A 14,883-nucleotide genomic window follows, 5' to 3' on the forward strand; every position below is an offset into this window, starting at 1 on the left:
AACCACAGGTTCTTCAAAGGTTACAGTGGATAATAAATTAGAAGTAGGCACACAGAAATGTGACAGGTGTCAGAAAGAGGAGAGAGAAGACACACTAACTGGAAATGCCCAGCAGCTAATGTCTAGTAAGTGTTGGCCACATGGCCCTTAGTTCCACAACCATGCCTGAGGGCATCACTCTATTTGAGCCATACCAATGGCCCTGAGTCATCAGGAGAAGATTAACTTATGTCAAGAATATTTTGTTTAGTAAGGAAAAGAAATTTGCAATGTACTTTAGGAAGATTTCCATCAAAATTATTATATATATTGATGTATTTAAATTATTAAGCTCTGGCTACCTAGGAAATTCACATAGTGTGAACATTAGGTGATTGAAAATGCTGAATAGAAAAGGTTTTGGCTTATGGAAGCTTACTTTTTTTTTGGAGCCAAAGGTGGGAGGTTTTTGATTGTTTATTAGCATAACACAATGATTCTTCTCATTCCAAGACAGAACTTTTCTGGGTCTTTTCAAGTCATGTGAATGAAGAACAGGAATAGTTGATGCAAGGAAGAAATTGACAGAAAAATGTGAAGCTTTATTTAAAGCAGAAAAAATTTAAATATAAATTATCGAGGGAAAATAGTTGAAATAAAACAATAGACCTAGGACCTAGCAGCTTCCTCAGTTTTTCTTTCTTCTCTGCCTCTTCTTATCCTGAGAACTCAGAATTCCTTCCACAAATCACTGCAAACTCCAGAAACAACTGAACTGTTTAAACACTCTTATCCTTCCCCTCATCAATCTATATATGGAAAAGTAACTTCTCTCTCTCTCTCTCTCTCTCTCTCTCAATCACCTCATAATTACCATCCCTCTGGATTTCACATTTTGTCTTAGTCACTGATCTATTGCTCTTTATAACAATTTGTCTCTTCATAGACAAATGACAGAGGCAACTCTTGTAAAAGAAAACATTTAACTGAGGCCTTGCTTACAGTTTTAGAGGATTAGTACATGATGGGAAGCAGATAGGCATGGTGCTGGAGCAATAGTTGAGAGCTTTGCATCCTGATCCACAAGCAGCAAGCTGGGGGGAGGGAGGCTCTGGGCCTGGCTTGGGATTTTGAAAATTCAAAGCCCAACCCCAGTGATATACCTCCTCCAACAAAGTCACACCTACTTCATTAAGGCCACACTTCCTAATCCTTACCAACTAGTTCCACTAACTGGGAACCAAATATTCAAATACAAGAGCCTATGGAGGCCATTCTCTTTCAAACCACCCACATTCCTAATGTATTTGTCTGAAAAACAGGAAGGACAGGCTGAAACTGAGTTAACTATTCCCACAAGTTGGGCCGCATAGGCTTTCAATTCTGAAATGACTCCTATAAAGGAGAATTGGGTGGGCAGAGGCACTGAGGGACCATGAGCAAGCAGCAGACCCATGTCCCCATAACAGAGTAGAAATGTATCCCATACAACTGTCTGGCCCTATTTTTAGCTCTCAACTAAGCATTTTAGGAAATTAAGAATTAAAATTGAACCTTGAAAAATCAGTAAGATAACAGTTTTCCCCTTAAAATAAAGAATAATCCCAGTGTCACATCACATGCAGACCATCCACTCCAGAGGATTAGGAATTTGAGGCCAGTCTGGAGAGGAAAGCATGTTCAGGGCCAGCAAGAACTATATAGAGAAACTCTGTCTTACAATAAAATAAAGAATTAGTTAGTGAGTTTAATCAGAATCATATCTGAGGGACCTGGTTGGTACAATGTAAAGATAGAAACATATGAAAATTCTTAGAATGGAAGAAGCAGACTATCATTTTTAGAGATAGCAAGAAAGTCTCCATAAAAGCCAAAATCAATCTATAGGCAAACTAATTAAAACTAATACAATGTTTATCATTGTTATGTGTTACAGGGTGAGTGTTCTCATACCAGTGATTAGAATATGCAACCTTCAGAAGGGAAAAGAAGCTATTCTCCCCAAAATGTAAAATGCTAATGAGGATGTGGAGCAAGTGGAACACTCATCCGTTGCTGGAGGGAGTACAAACTTACACAGCCATTATGGAAATCAGTGTGGTAGTTTCCAGGAAGACAGGAATCCATCTAACTCATGATCCAGCTATACCACATTGGTCATATAGCCAAAGGTCACTTCATTCTACTATATAGACATTGGCTCAAGCTTGTTTATTGCTGTTCTTTCATTCATAATGGCCAGAAATTGGAAACACAACCTAAATGTCTGTCAACAGATGAATGGATAAATAAAATGTGGTAAATTTAGTCATTCACAGGTACATGGATGGAACTAGAAAAAATCATCATGAATGAGGTAACCCAGAACCAGAAAGACAAATACTGTATGTATTTACTTACATGTGGCTGTTAACTGTTAAGTCAAAGATAAGCAAGCTACAGTCCTTAGAACCACAGAGGTGGGGTATAGAGTAAGGGACTAGGGAGGAGAGACAGAACTCCCTAGGAAGGGGAAACAGAATAGATAGTTACGGAAGGATGAGAATGGGTGGGTTGGAACCAGAGGATCAAATGAAGATGGAACAGGAAGAGGGTAGACAAGGGAGGGAATTTGGGGGGGACTGCTAAAATTAAGGCCAGTTTGAGGGGTCATATGGAAACCTAATCCAATAGAAGCTTCCTAAGTTTTAAATATACACAAATACAATTTCAATGAAATCACCAAATAACAAGGGAGGCAATGTCCCAACTAGACATCTCTCATCACCAAGTAAAGCTTTATTATCAGGAATTGATTACATCTAAATGAGTTGTTGGCAAAAGGCATCCCAAGGAGCCCCTAAACACCTCAAGCTGTCGTAAAGGCCATAGGTTGCTCTCCACAAACTGACGGCAAGACCCTATTGCTGAAGACAACATCTACACAACTCACTGAACTTGGAGAATTCATGCTGGTGTTTGCCTAGAGCCTTCCCTGTATGGGCTAGTGTTCTGGGTTCTAGAAGGTACTCTGCTTGCTACCAAAGGAGAAAAAAAAGCACGAGCCCAGCTACAAAACTTTTGGTCTACAATGGTATCCTTCCTGCAAGTTATGCTGATGCAGTGGTGGCAAAAAGCTTGTGGGAGTAACCAATACATATCTGATTTGATTTAAGGTTCACTTCATGAGATGGAACCCATACCCAACACTTCTTAGGTGACTAGGAATCTGAGACCAGATTGCCCAGGATGCTAAGGGGAAAACACACATTAATGTTCTACAAAAGAATGTAGCAGTAAGATGACTGCTAATGACACTCATAGATTAGTGACTTGTTCAATCATCATCAGAGAAGCTTCCTCCTGCAGGAGTTGGGAACAAATACAGAGAACCACAGTCAGACAATACACAAAGACTGTGAGACCTAGGAACACTCAGTCCTAAATGGGATGTCTCTATCAAATCCCTCCCCTTAGGAATCAGGGAACCCTGTGGAAGAAGCAGAAAGAGTATAAGAGCCAAAGGAGATAGAGGTCACCAAGGAATCAGGGCCTTTTAAATACAGCAGGACTGACCATATATGAACTCAGAGAGACTGAGACAATATCATAGGGCCTGCAAAGGTCTGCACCAGATGGGATCCTAGAGCTAAAAGGAGAAGTGGACACAAGCACCCATCCCTAATCCAGAAGCTATCTCCAATTGATAAAAGCTTGCAAATAAAAAAATTAGTTTTCTCCAAGAGAGTTTCACTGGGGAAAGAAACTACTCTTCAGGGTAGTCCACATGCCCAGCAGTAGATGGCCAAGAAAAAATGGACTTAATGGCACCTTTGAAGCTTCCTTATCTCATAATGCCTGTTTGAAACTTTTAAAAAATGTATTTTTATTTTTATTTTACATTTATTTATTTATTTGTGTGTTTGTTTGTTTATCCCTACAGGTTTTGCATCTTTATTATAGCTTCTGTTTGTGTTTTTATGAGATTCCTTAGTGTGCATGGGAGTGGGTCTCTGCTTCTATATCTATTTCTTTTGCCTTTGCTTGGGCTCTTTTCCTTCTGTTTGTGTGTTATATCTTATTATGATTTGTTTGTTTTTGTTTTATCTTACTATGTGTTATTGTATTTTATTATTATCTCTTAGAAGCCTGTATGTTTTCTAAGGAGAAACTGAAAAGGGAGCTCGATCCGGATGGGAGGGGAGGTGGGTAGGAACTGGGAGGAGTAGAGGGACAGAAAACTGTAACCAGGATATATATTGTATTAAAAATATATTTTCAGTGAAAGAAAAATGTAAAATATGAGTTTCTTGGGGAAAATGGTTTCCCAAAGATGTACAAGATTTTTATTGGAATTATTATAAAGAACACAGTAGAATTTAAAAAGACCTATATAAATGGAAACACTGACACTGTTCATAATATATGAATTAAGAACATCAATTTTCCTCAAGGTACTATTATGATGTAAAACATTCTCTCAGAATTATTTTCAAAGCATTGGAAAGTGATAATATAATTAATACAGATGAACAAAGACTCAAACATTGCTAAGTCATCCGTATAATAAGAGAAATATTCAAAAGCTTCCCCAACCCAAATGTCAAGGATTCTTTTTAAACTAATCCCATTAAGATAAGGTAGATTTAGACATATTGTCCAATGGAACAGAATGGAGAACTTAGAAGAGACACACCTAAGTAAAAATCCAATACATGAGTGAGTTAGCGTTGCAGATAAGTGAGAAAATGATGCCCTATGTAGTACTTGTGACAATTACATATTCTTAAGTAGAAAAGTGTGCCTCTTCTTCCCACCATGCAGAAAACATTGCTTCCAGAGGGGTTGAAATGTCTAAGCAGAAACAGAAGACACACAACAAACCAGAGCAATGTCCGGTGTCTCAAAGGTGTGATGTTTTATTCCTTAAACTTTGAAGAGGCCTTGTTCCCTGTGCTAATGATTTCAGAACTCCAATGCAAGCTCTACTTTTCCACCCTTTCTTGCTTTAGTTATGAGGATAACAGCCCTCATAAACCTGTCTAAGCTCCCTCGTCTTCTAGCATCTTCTTGCATTAGACAGGCTGATTGGCTGCAGAAAAGAGTAGCCACTGCCTCTTCCCATTACTTTCTTCCTGTCTAAGGTTTTGGTAACTGACATTTCTCTAGAGTCTACAATATTTTGTAGGTGATTTGCCATAGCTTCCTGCAAGTGTATTACTGCTCCCTTCTGTACTGGTTAACCTTGACTGTCAACTAGATAGAATTGAGAAAGAAATAACCAGGAGACTAGAAAAACACAACTGGGGGTATTTATTGAGGGAATTCACAGAGGTGGTGATCTCTTTAGTGATTTGACAGACTATGTGGTTTAGTCTGCTGATAGATCCAGAATTCAATTGGCTATGGAAGTTGATCGAAATGGAGTTGTTATAGAAATTAGGTTACTGTGAGTGTGTTCTCAGAGACTATATCTTGCCTTTGTCACAGCTACCATTACTTCCTGACTGCTGAGAGCTAAATAACTCTGCTACACACAAATACACAGCACACACACACACACACACACACACACACACACACACACACACACACACACACACGCGCACACTGACCTCAGGATGGTGAAACCACTAAAACCAGGAGCCAAAATAGCTGGTTCCTCACCTTAAGCTCTCCTCACAGGTATTTTGATCACAGAGAACAAAGCAGCCTGCTCACTTCCCTCTGAACTTTTGAGATGAGGACTAATCAGATTTCCTGTATTCCTAGACATGTGCACACTTACATCTCTTCTTGAGGTCCTTGCCCCTTCCTTTTCTTTGGGTAAACAGTGGGAGGGCGCCAGATAATTGCAGCTGTTCACAGTCTGTAATATTCACAGAAAGAACCCATATGGCCCATCTCTGGTGTGTGTTCTCTCCTGTCTCTCACGTGCTCTACACTTACAGAATGTTCCGGTTCACTTATTCTGTGTGGGCTGTGTGGTTATATCTTCTGACGTAGCTAAACATGTCATCTGGGTCTCTGGCTCTTCTTGAGAGAGCAAAAATGTAATTCTCTAACACAGGATGGAGGGCTTGGCTTCTTGAATTGGTGTTGAAAGCCAGAAATGTAGGGGATTAACTCTTCGTTGAGTAAATATTGATCAAGGGGAGGGACGAGATGGCAGAAAACAGTTATTGCACCTGTTGGATGTAGGGCCCATTCTGATATGGTAGCTGTGGCTGAAAAGGGGCAGTGTCTCCTTGGTGACATGAAGCAGTGAAGAGATGCTTTGTAGGAGAACACTGTCCTTTGTTTTTCTTCCTGGCCTCACTTCCCTTTTCTGTCCCTCCCTCTTTGACTTGAGATAACACTTCCCCCCAAAGCCTTAACACTTTATTTGAACTTCATTTTCAAAAGAAATCAGTAGGGCACAAGAGGCATGTTAAATAATAGCAAGGAGGCTTCCTTTGATACAATCAGTCACTTATATCTGTTAGAGGAGGTCACATTGAAATTGAAACCTGAAGGATAAGAATAAAGTGACATGAATAGTAGCTTGATCAAACAGAAGAGTAATGACTATTGTTTTAAAGAAGAAAGGACCATGTGCTGGGAACTGCCGGGAAGCCAGTGTAAGGAGAGGGCAGTAGAAAGAGGACTGTGTGTATGAACTAAGGTGGGAAAGGCTGGCAGAAGTATGGAGGACATTGTCACAATTTTAGATGTAGTCTGGGTGTGATGATGAAGTAGGAAGCCACTGGACACTCTTAAGTAGGACAAGGTCACTATCTGACTTGCATTTTAAACCCTTATGGCTGCTATATAAACATGGCTAACGGTGGGATGTCATGACACCTGGTTTTAAATTGTATATAAGGGCTAAGAGAAATAAACAATGCACCATTTATTGAGAGTGGGGCATTGCGGAAGCCTAGGTGATGGTGTAACTGGAAATCAGGTCCTCATTCTTTTTGATTTCTTGAGTTTGAAGCCACTATGATGTATCTAAGTTAGAAGATTGCAGTTTCATTTCTAACTCTGCTCTTTCCACATAGCGCTACATTCACACTGTCAGGAAACCACTGAAAATCTCTATTTCAAGGACAATGAGATGGCTCAGCAGGCAAAGGAACTTGTTGTCAAGATCAAATACCTGAGTGAGATCTCTGAGACCCACAAGGTAAAAGAGAAGAACAGACTCCTCCTGAAAGTTGTTTCTGACCCCCATGAACATACTGGAGCATGTGCACACACAAACACACACACACACACACACACACAAAAAAAAATGCAACAATTAAAAAAAAATAAAACAACTCTGTTCCAAATTTGAATACTTACCACCACACTTGTCACCATCATTGTCCAAGTGACCATTTTCTCATCCTTCTAAAGAGTATTGATATTCATTCTTTCTACAGCTCATTAGTAGTCTTATTTTCCTAGCCTGGACCACAATATCATTTTGCAATGCATTCATGAAACAGAATGCAGATTATCAAATTATAATATTTTTATTTATTGCTATAAACACTTGTTTGGTTGATATTTTAACTCCTTTATTCTGTACGGTATATTTCTCTCCTCTCTTCACATATACCCCACAAATCATATTCTATGGAATTGTAGATGTTGTGCCTTTTAATTTTTCTTGAGACTGGAAATATTTTTCATTATATTATCCAAATCTCAAATAAATGTTGATTGGTTAAATAAATGGGGAAAAGGATCTCACAAATGGAACTGCCTTTTAGTAAGGTGTACTCCTGTGGTGTGGCAGGGGAAAGGGTGAGGGAAATGGTGGAGGCTCTCAGGAAAGGAAATGAAGAACCCCAGTTAGTGGTTGTGATGGTTGTTTTTAATGGCCAATTGTCACAAGTTAGGCTCACCTGAGTGGGGAGCCTCACCAGAAGAGCTGTCCTGGTTGCCTTACTTGATATGGGGAGACATACTCTGAATGTGGGCAGCACATTCTGGTGGCAGGCATGGCAGAAGGAAGACAAGTCCTCTATTGCTTGCTTTGCTTGCCTCTTGTGAGTTGAGTTACCCTGTGGCTGCTCCTGCTGATGCCTTCAGGGATACCAGAACCAATGTTTCCTAAGCCTCCATTGTTGATTAAAAACTAGAAACTCTCCAGGAACCATCAAGTTTTCCACACCAGATTGAGACTTCTGACCCACCCCTGCCCTGGTCTTGGGGATTGATCAACTACTACACAGTTGTTAGCTATCCAGTATGAGACAGCCATTGTGGGGGCTACTCCAGCTATTGAGGGGCCCAGCCTTAAGGTGAAAGAACTATCAGATTCTCAGATGTGAGACAAGTGTTGTTACTATCTTAATGTAAGGTGGGTTAATAAATCAGTAAATCTTTGCTTGTTCTCTTCCCCTAGAGAGCCATGACTAATGCAGTAGCCTATACTATCCCAATGACTGGATCTAGGCAACATCTACAAGTTCATAAAATGTCTGTTGTGAGTAGGTGTAATGAAATAATAGGAAATATCATACATGGAACAAAAAATAAATATCAACCAAAGGAATTATGTAGAACAATGTATAAAACTTATTACAGTTGTATAATTGTGAATTTACAGTCAGTCTAGTTAGCAATGTTATTACTTCCTTTTGTAATATTTAACTCCAGGTACAGATGAAGAGCTGTCGACTATGAGTAGGAATGTGGCACTCAAGTATGACAGAGGGAGAATGGGAGGAGGGTTGATGTGTGTATGGTTTTATCTAATGTTAGACCATAAAACCTAGTAGATTTAAGAATTCTACATGAAAGGAACTTTTTCCTCATCAAGGAAAAATAGCATCCTGAGCACTGGATGCCTGAAGAGTACAGAAAACAGCCATTCAAATTGATGAGACCAAAGTAACAAGACATGAAAGATCAGGTGTTGAGTGTTGAGGAAAAGGGACCAAAGTCTTTAGGGACAGAGAGCAGTTGGAGAAGGTAAACTAGGGAGAAACTGCTGCCACAGACATGAAGATTTTATTTGTTTATTTCAGGAAGCAATCCAGAAAGGAGACCTCTGTGAATGCCCTTAAAAAACAAAGGTCATCTATACATTACTTCCTGTCACAAAGGAACCATATCTAACAGAGAAGCAAATGCTTTTAGAGAGATGGAAGAATCAATGTCCTCAAGCACTCATAGAGTAATGTACATCTTGAGTACCTACAATCTTTACTCATCAATTCATAATTTCAAAGCAAATAAAAGACTAAATTCTACTTGTACAGATGCTACCAGTGAGGGTCAGTAGAAATTAGTCACAGTTTTGCCAATGTTTGTTGATTTACTTCACATTTTGTTTGCTAAAGAACAAATCCCTCTGCCAGCTGTAACAGTGCATTTCTTTTATACTTGGCACTTGACCTGTTAAAAAAGAGAGAGAGAATTAATAAATCAGCTAGATACCCAGTGCGGGGATTAGTGAAATAAAGAAGTAGTCATCCATAATGAAGCAGAGAGGGAGGATATTCAGAATGCCTGTATCCTTTGCTGAGTGACTTTGGGTAGGTCACATGACATGTTGTATTCTGATTTTTTTTTTTATCCTATAATGTAAGCTTAACTACAGGAGCTTTGTGTATCTACCCAGGTCTAATATCCTATTTTTTTATATTTATATTTACCACATTACTGTCTGTATTTTACCAATTTTCAATTATATCTGCTCTTTACTAAAAGTGAAATTCAAACTGAGATCTATTTGGCTACCCTCTATTTCCCAAAAGACAAAACTAGAGGAAACACAGTAATCTACACAGATAACTCTCAGTTAGCCACCCTAATGGAGCTTAGCACCATTTATGATAATTCAAACCTTGAGCAATAAAAAAAAGCCACTAATCCTCAGATTTGGACCATACTGTAATATTATTTATTTTGCAAATGTACCTTCTTAATTATATGATAAACTGAACATTGTAAAGAAAACATACTGTTCATTCTCTCAGTAACTATCAGTTGGGAGCCTGAAAATAAATAATGTTACATTTGCTAATGGAAGCAAAGGAACAGTAGCCTCTGGTTTTCCAGTGATCAACCAATGAATAATGACCATCAACAATGAAAGCAGCAAGGAATAAATGGACCCTCCGGAAGACAGAACCTTAATTAAATAAACTCAGCTGTTTGGTCAGCTTTGACTTAAGGAGCTTCAATGTAAATGTACTACAACAGCGCACACATACACACATATAACAGCTCAGAACTGCAACAAAGCCTCATTATTTTTCTCTTTTTAATGTTGATCATCTCAGTCGAGGGTTGCCTGGTTTGCTTTCTGTAATTTACGTGATGGTCATTTCTTATAGCTTTCTCTCTTGATTTTAATCCTTAGAGAGTAAAGAGAAGATAAATAAAAAAAGGAAACACACACACACACACAGACACACACACACACACACACGCACACGCACACGCACACGCGCGCGCACGTGCACATGAGTGAAGGCTTGTTCTTTGGCAGAGCTTAACATGGTGATGAGAATGTTTTTCTTTCCTGTGAAAGTCCTGTCAGGAATATGTGTACACACAGCCAGCATCAAGCCCACTTATTTTGCAGATATGGAGTAAATTTTCCTTTGGCTACTGACACAGAACTCTATAGCACCTTGACAATGATTATTATAAGCGACCAGTCTCTAAATGGACAGTTTGAACCTAATGCAATATACTTTAACAAATGGGATTTTAACACTCTCCAGGTATTTTTCTCCAGCTGTGTGAGATCTGCTGCGTTAAATCTCTTTGTTCAGCTCAGGCAGGTCGTTTGTCAAATTCCTGCTCATTATTAAAAATTTATTCAATGGCATTTAATGAATACATATGGATTCAGAAATGATCACAAATCAAAATTTCAAAAAGTCATATTTTTATCTGAGCTCTCCAAGGCTATGAATATGTAGCAGGCCCTTAATGTGGGCGACTGTTAATGCTCCTGCAGGATCTGATCTGAACACTCCTGGTTGTCGTGGCCCTCCATCCTTTTTCAGGTAATAAAATTACAAACCCCAAAGATGGTGTCATTGTCAGGGAGAGAGACTTCGGGGAGAGTGGGCTTCTCCCCTCAAACTGAAGCCCAACTCAACAACTTTTCCATTTTATAACTTGTAATTAATATTTGCTAATTGATTCTTTTATCTGGGAGCTAGAGTTTACAGAGTGCTTCGCAAACAAATTATGTTCTTCATGAGTATTAGTTTTAATAATTGTCATTTTAATATATGCAGTTGAAAACTTCAGGGACTTGGAATCTCACTGGAAACATCCTTTCCTACCTTTGTAACGGGGTATTGTAAAATTATAAGGCGGGGAAAGTTCCTTTGCAATTTTACAAAGAAGTGGGAGAGAGGGGAAGAAGGATATGGGAAGGGAGAGAGATAGGGACAAGAAGAGGGAGGAGATAGAGAAGGAAGAGAGGGAGAAAAGAGGGGAGGAAGGAGAGTGGAGGAGAAGTGGGATTTCCCAGCTGTTAACTTTGGAAGCCATAGTTGACTATAATTGAGTCCAAAAGAGGTAGAGCCTGTCTCCTCCAGCTCCCATAAGACACAAACTTCTATTTGAGTGTTTGTGAAATAATCATAATAACAAAATCACCTACATGTCAATGCATTATAATTATATATCAACTATATCTAGTGTTTAAACAAAGACACATCACCATTATATATCAGTATGTATTACATATGGTGTTGGAGATAAATGTAAGAGTGGTTGATCTGAGAACTGGCCTAGTATCTAGGAGCACAAGGTCAGAGTGAACTGGAGTTAACATGGGATGCTAATTTCTATCTGCCCTATGCTTTTCACTCACTCTGACCAAGGGCAGGATTGGTACCAGACATCTGGATGACACTGCATCGCACAGGTGGAAATCAAGAGGCAGCCACAGCACAGTAAGGGGCATCCAGGAGTCAGGCCGGGATTTGATAGGTTCTAATAGCCATCTCTCAAGCTACCCCATAGTCTTTCGCAGGTGCTAACTAGAAGTAGATTCAACCCTAGGCTCTCTGCTGAGCTCCTTGTAGCCTTTTTCTCAGCTACAGAAGCACTGCAGGCGACCTCCAGCACTACAAAGTTTGTCTCTAAAGGCTGTGTCAACACTAGGCACCTGCTGGTCTTGTTCAGGCCAGGCTCACATCTGGACCTCTTCTGTGTTCAACATCAGGGCAGCTAACTTCATAATCTTTTGCTGGGTTTTCCTTTTCAGTATCTACCTCCAAGGTTTTAGTCCTATAATGCCTTTATTCTTCTCTCTATTTGCTACTGGTTTGTGACTAAATGTGATTAGATTTACTCTGTGCCGGGCCTTTTTGAGTTTGGAGTCACAAACTGAAGGGTAGATGTGAAAGATGCTCAACAATTTTGTCTTCTCATTTTGCCTTTGTAGTTCTCTCTCAAGCCCAAGCAGGTTAAGTTAAAACCAATTTCTTCCTTTCTCAGATAGATGCTGCATCCATTACACAGGGGGTTAAATGGTTTTCACTCTGCTAAAATGGTTAAGATGCCTGTGTTATTGGGTTACTTCAGCTCCCTGTGATCCACATCCCATTTCCAACAAAGGTCAGTGAGGTATTGGAGTCAAAAGTAATGGAGTCTAGTGGGGTGGATGGGTTTTATTTAAGTGGTGTCAGCATATCATCAGCGACAAAGAACTGGCAAGTCCTGCTGACATCTCTCTGGATTCCCAGAGCCCACGCTAGGATTAGAGGAGAGCAAGGTAGGCTTTGCCTTTCCCCTGCAAATGTGGCTTCTATTTTTAGCTCACACCAGATAGAGCAGGGCTCTCAAGGGACCCTTGGAATGACAGAGTAGCATCACCTGTGGTGACCTGCTGTTGCTGAGGGGGTGAGGCTTTCTCCTACTCCTTAACACATTAGACATTCCCCATCATGTTTAACTCAAATCTCTCCTTTGAGATCCCTAGTGGTCCTCTTTATTACTGAGGGGTAGTAAGGAAATTCCTAAATCTCCATGCCCTATTCAAATTTATCTTCCATATCCTCCACTTCTCCATAAAAAGAACATTATCTTTCATCCTAGCACTTGGGAGGCAGAGGCAAGTGAACTATGATTAAAAGGCCAGTGGTCTACATAAAGTTTCAGGCCATCAAGGAGACATAGTGAGATGCTGTCTCAAGAGGAGGAGGAGGAGGAGAAGGAGGAAGAGGAGGAGAAGGAGGAGGAGGAGGAGAAGGAGGAGGAGGAGGAGAAGGAGGAGGAAGAGGAGGAGGAGGAGGAGGAGGAGGAGGAGGAGGAGAAGAAGAAGAAGAAGAAGAAGAAGAAGAAGAAGAAGAAGAAGAAGAAGAAGAAGAAGAAGAAGAAGAAAAGTTTCATCTTGACCAAAAGAACAGCATACAATTAAAACAAAAAAAACCCACATCCTCAAAATTTCATATTTTATTTTTCTTGTACTACAAAAATAGTAACATTAGAGAAAAATCTTAAATATGAGGTGTATCTTGGCTGCTCTTTTTGAGATAGAATAGGACTTCAGCTCAGGTAAGGTGGTAATGTTGAGGCTTGTGTTCAGATGCAGGAGCAGAAGCAGACTCTTAGCAGGGAAGGACCGTCAGCAGGATGGGCCAGTAACAGAGGAAGTGGCACACACATTCCAGCAACTTCTCCTGCCAATCCCAGAGCATTTCCAATTAACCTCTGCTCAGCTTGCCAGGGTAATTACAGGCAAGTGTCTGATTTTTTAATCTTCCTTATTTCTCATCTAGATCACCAGTCAGGTCTTCACTTCCTTCTTTCCCTAGTTTGGATGCTAAACCACCTTTCTAACGGCACTTCCCTGCTTAATAAGCTTTAATGGTTCCTCATTGCCTGTAAGATAAAATTGCATGCACAATTAGCTGTAATACAGTAAGCTAATAATAGCCAACATTTATTGAGTCCCTCTTTAAGTGCACAGTGCTGAGTGTATTAAGTGCGTGATACCTACATCTCACAACCACTCTGCAGGGAGCAGTACAGTTATTCCCATTGTACAGATAGGAAGCATGGGCACTGAGAGATGAAGAGCTCACTCAGGGCCAAGACACCATGAGGGATGAAATTAAGATTTAAAGACAAGTTCTTGGGATTCCAAACTTGTTACTACCTAAGTAGAACAGGTCCTCATTCATCAACTCACTGATTTACTTAATTGGCATGTATGGTACTTTTGTCAACAAAGCATCATAGGAAGACATAAAAGGGAGTCATTAAATCACTTAGAGACATTAAAGAAGACTAGCTAGCAGTTTGAAGGATAAATGGAGCTGTGCCAAATAGTGTGAGAATGGACAAGGTGTGGCATCGACTGCTTCTCTAGCTCAGTCAACGACAGGAGAATAAATACTAAGTCCATCCGAAATGAAGCTTCCCAGGAAAGGAAACGCAGACAAGTAATAAAGTTTTCTGAAATAGCCCCTTCTTTGATTCTGTCCAACCCCATCCCATTGAGTTTCACACAAATTATGATTCATTTTTAATTATTTTTGCCAAAAAGAATGTTAGTTTGGGAAGGGTGGCGATGAATATTTAATCTTAAAAATCTACAGTTTCCAAAAGTGATATTTCTTCATGAGATAGTGAATCTAGACTGGGGAAGGTCATATATCAGGGGAATTATCAAAGCTGTCACCGGGATTTTCTTTTCACTGGCCTATTCTAGCAGGCAAAGCATACTAAGTATTTGTGATGAGTACTGTTAGAAGGGAGAAAGCACTCTGATGAGGCAGTTACATGGGCAGGAATTTCCTCTTCGTCTGCATGTCCTTGACATCACACAAGTGGTTGTCTTACACTCACCTACGGCTGCTTGTGAAGTCCTCTTGTATCTAGTGCTCCTGAGATGTGACTTGCGTTTGCTGGTTAACATGTATGTGAGGACTGGGAAGCAGAGGAATACTTTTATTAATATGCTCATTT

This window comes from Peromyscus californicus, unplaced genomic scaffold (genome assembly GCF_007827085.1).
Source record: "Peromyscus californicus insignis strain IS unplaced genomic scaffold, ASM782708v3 Scaffold_11__1_contigs__length_118956290, whole genome shotgun sequence".
Lineage (NCBI taxonomy): Eukaryota > Metazoa > Chordata > Mammalia > Rodentia > Cricetidae > Peromyscus > Peromyscus californicus.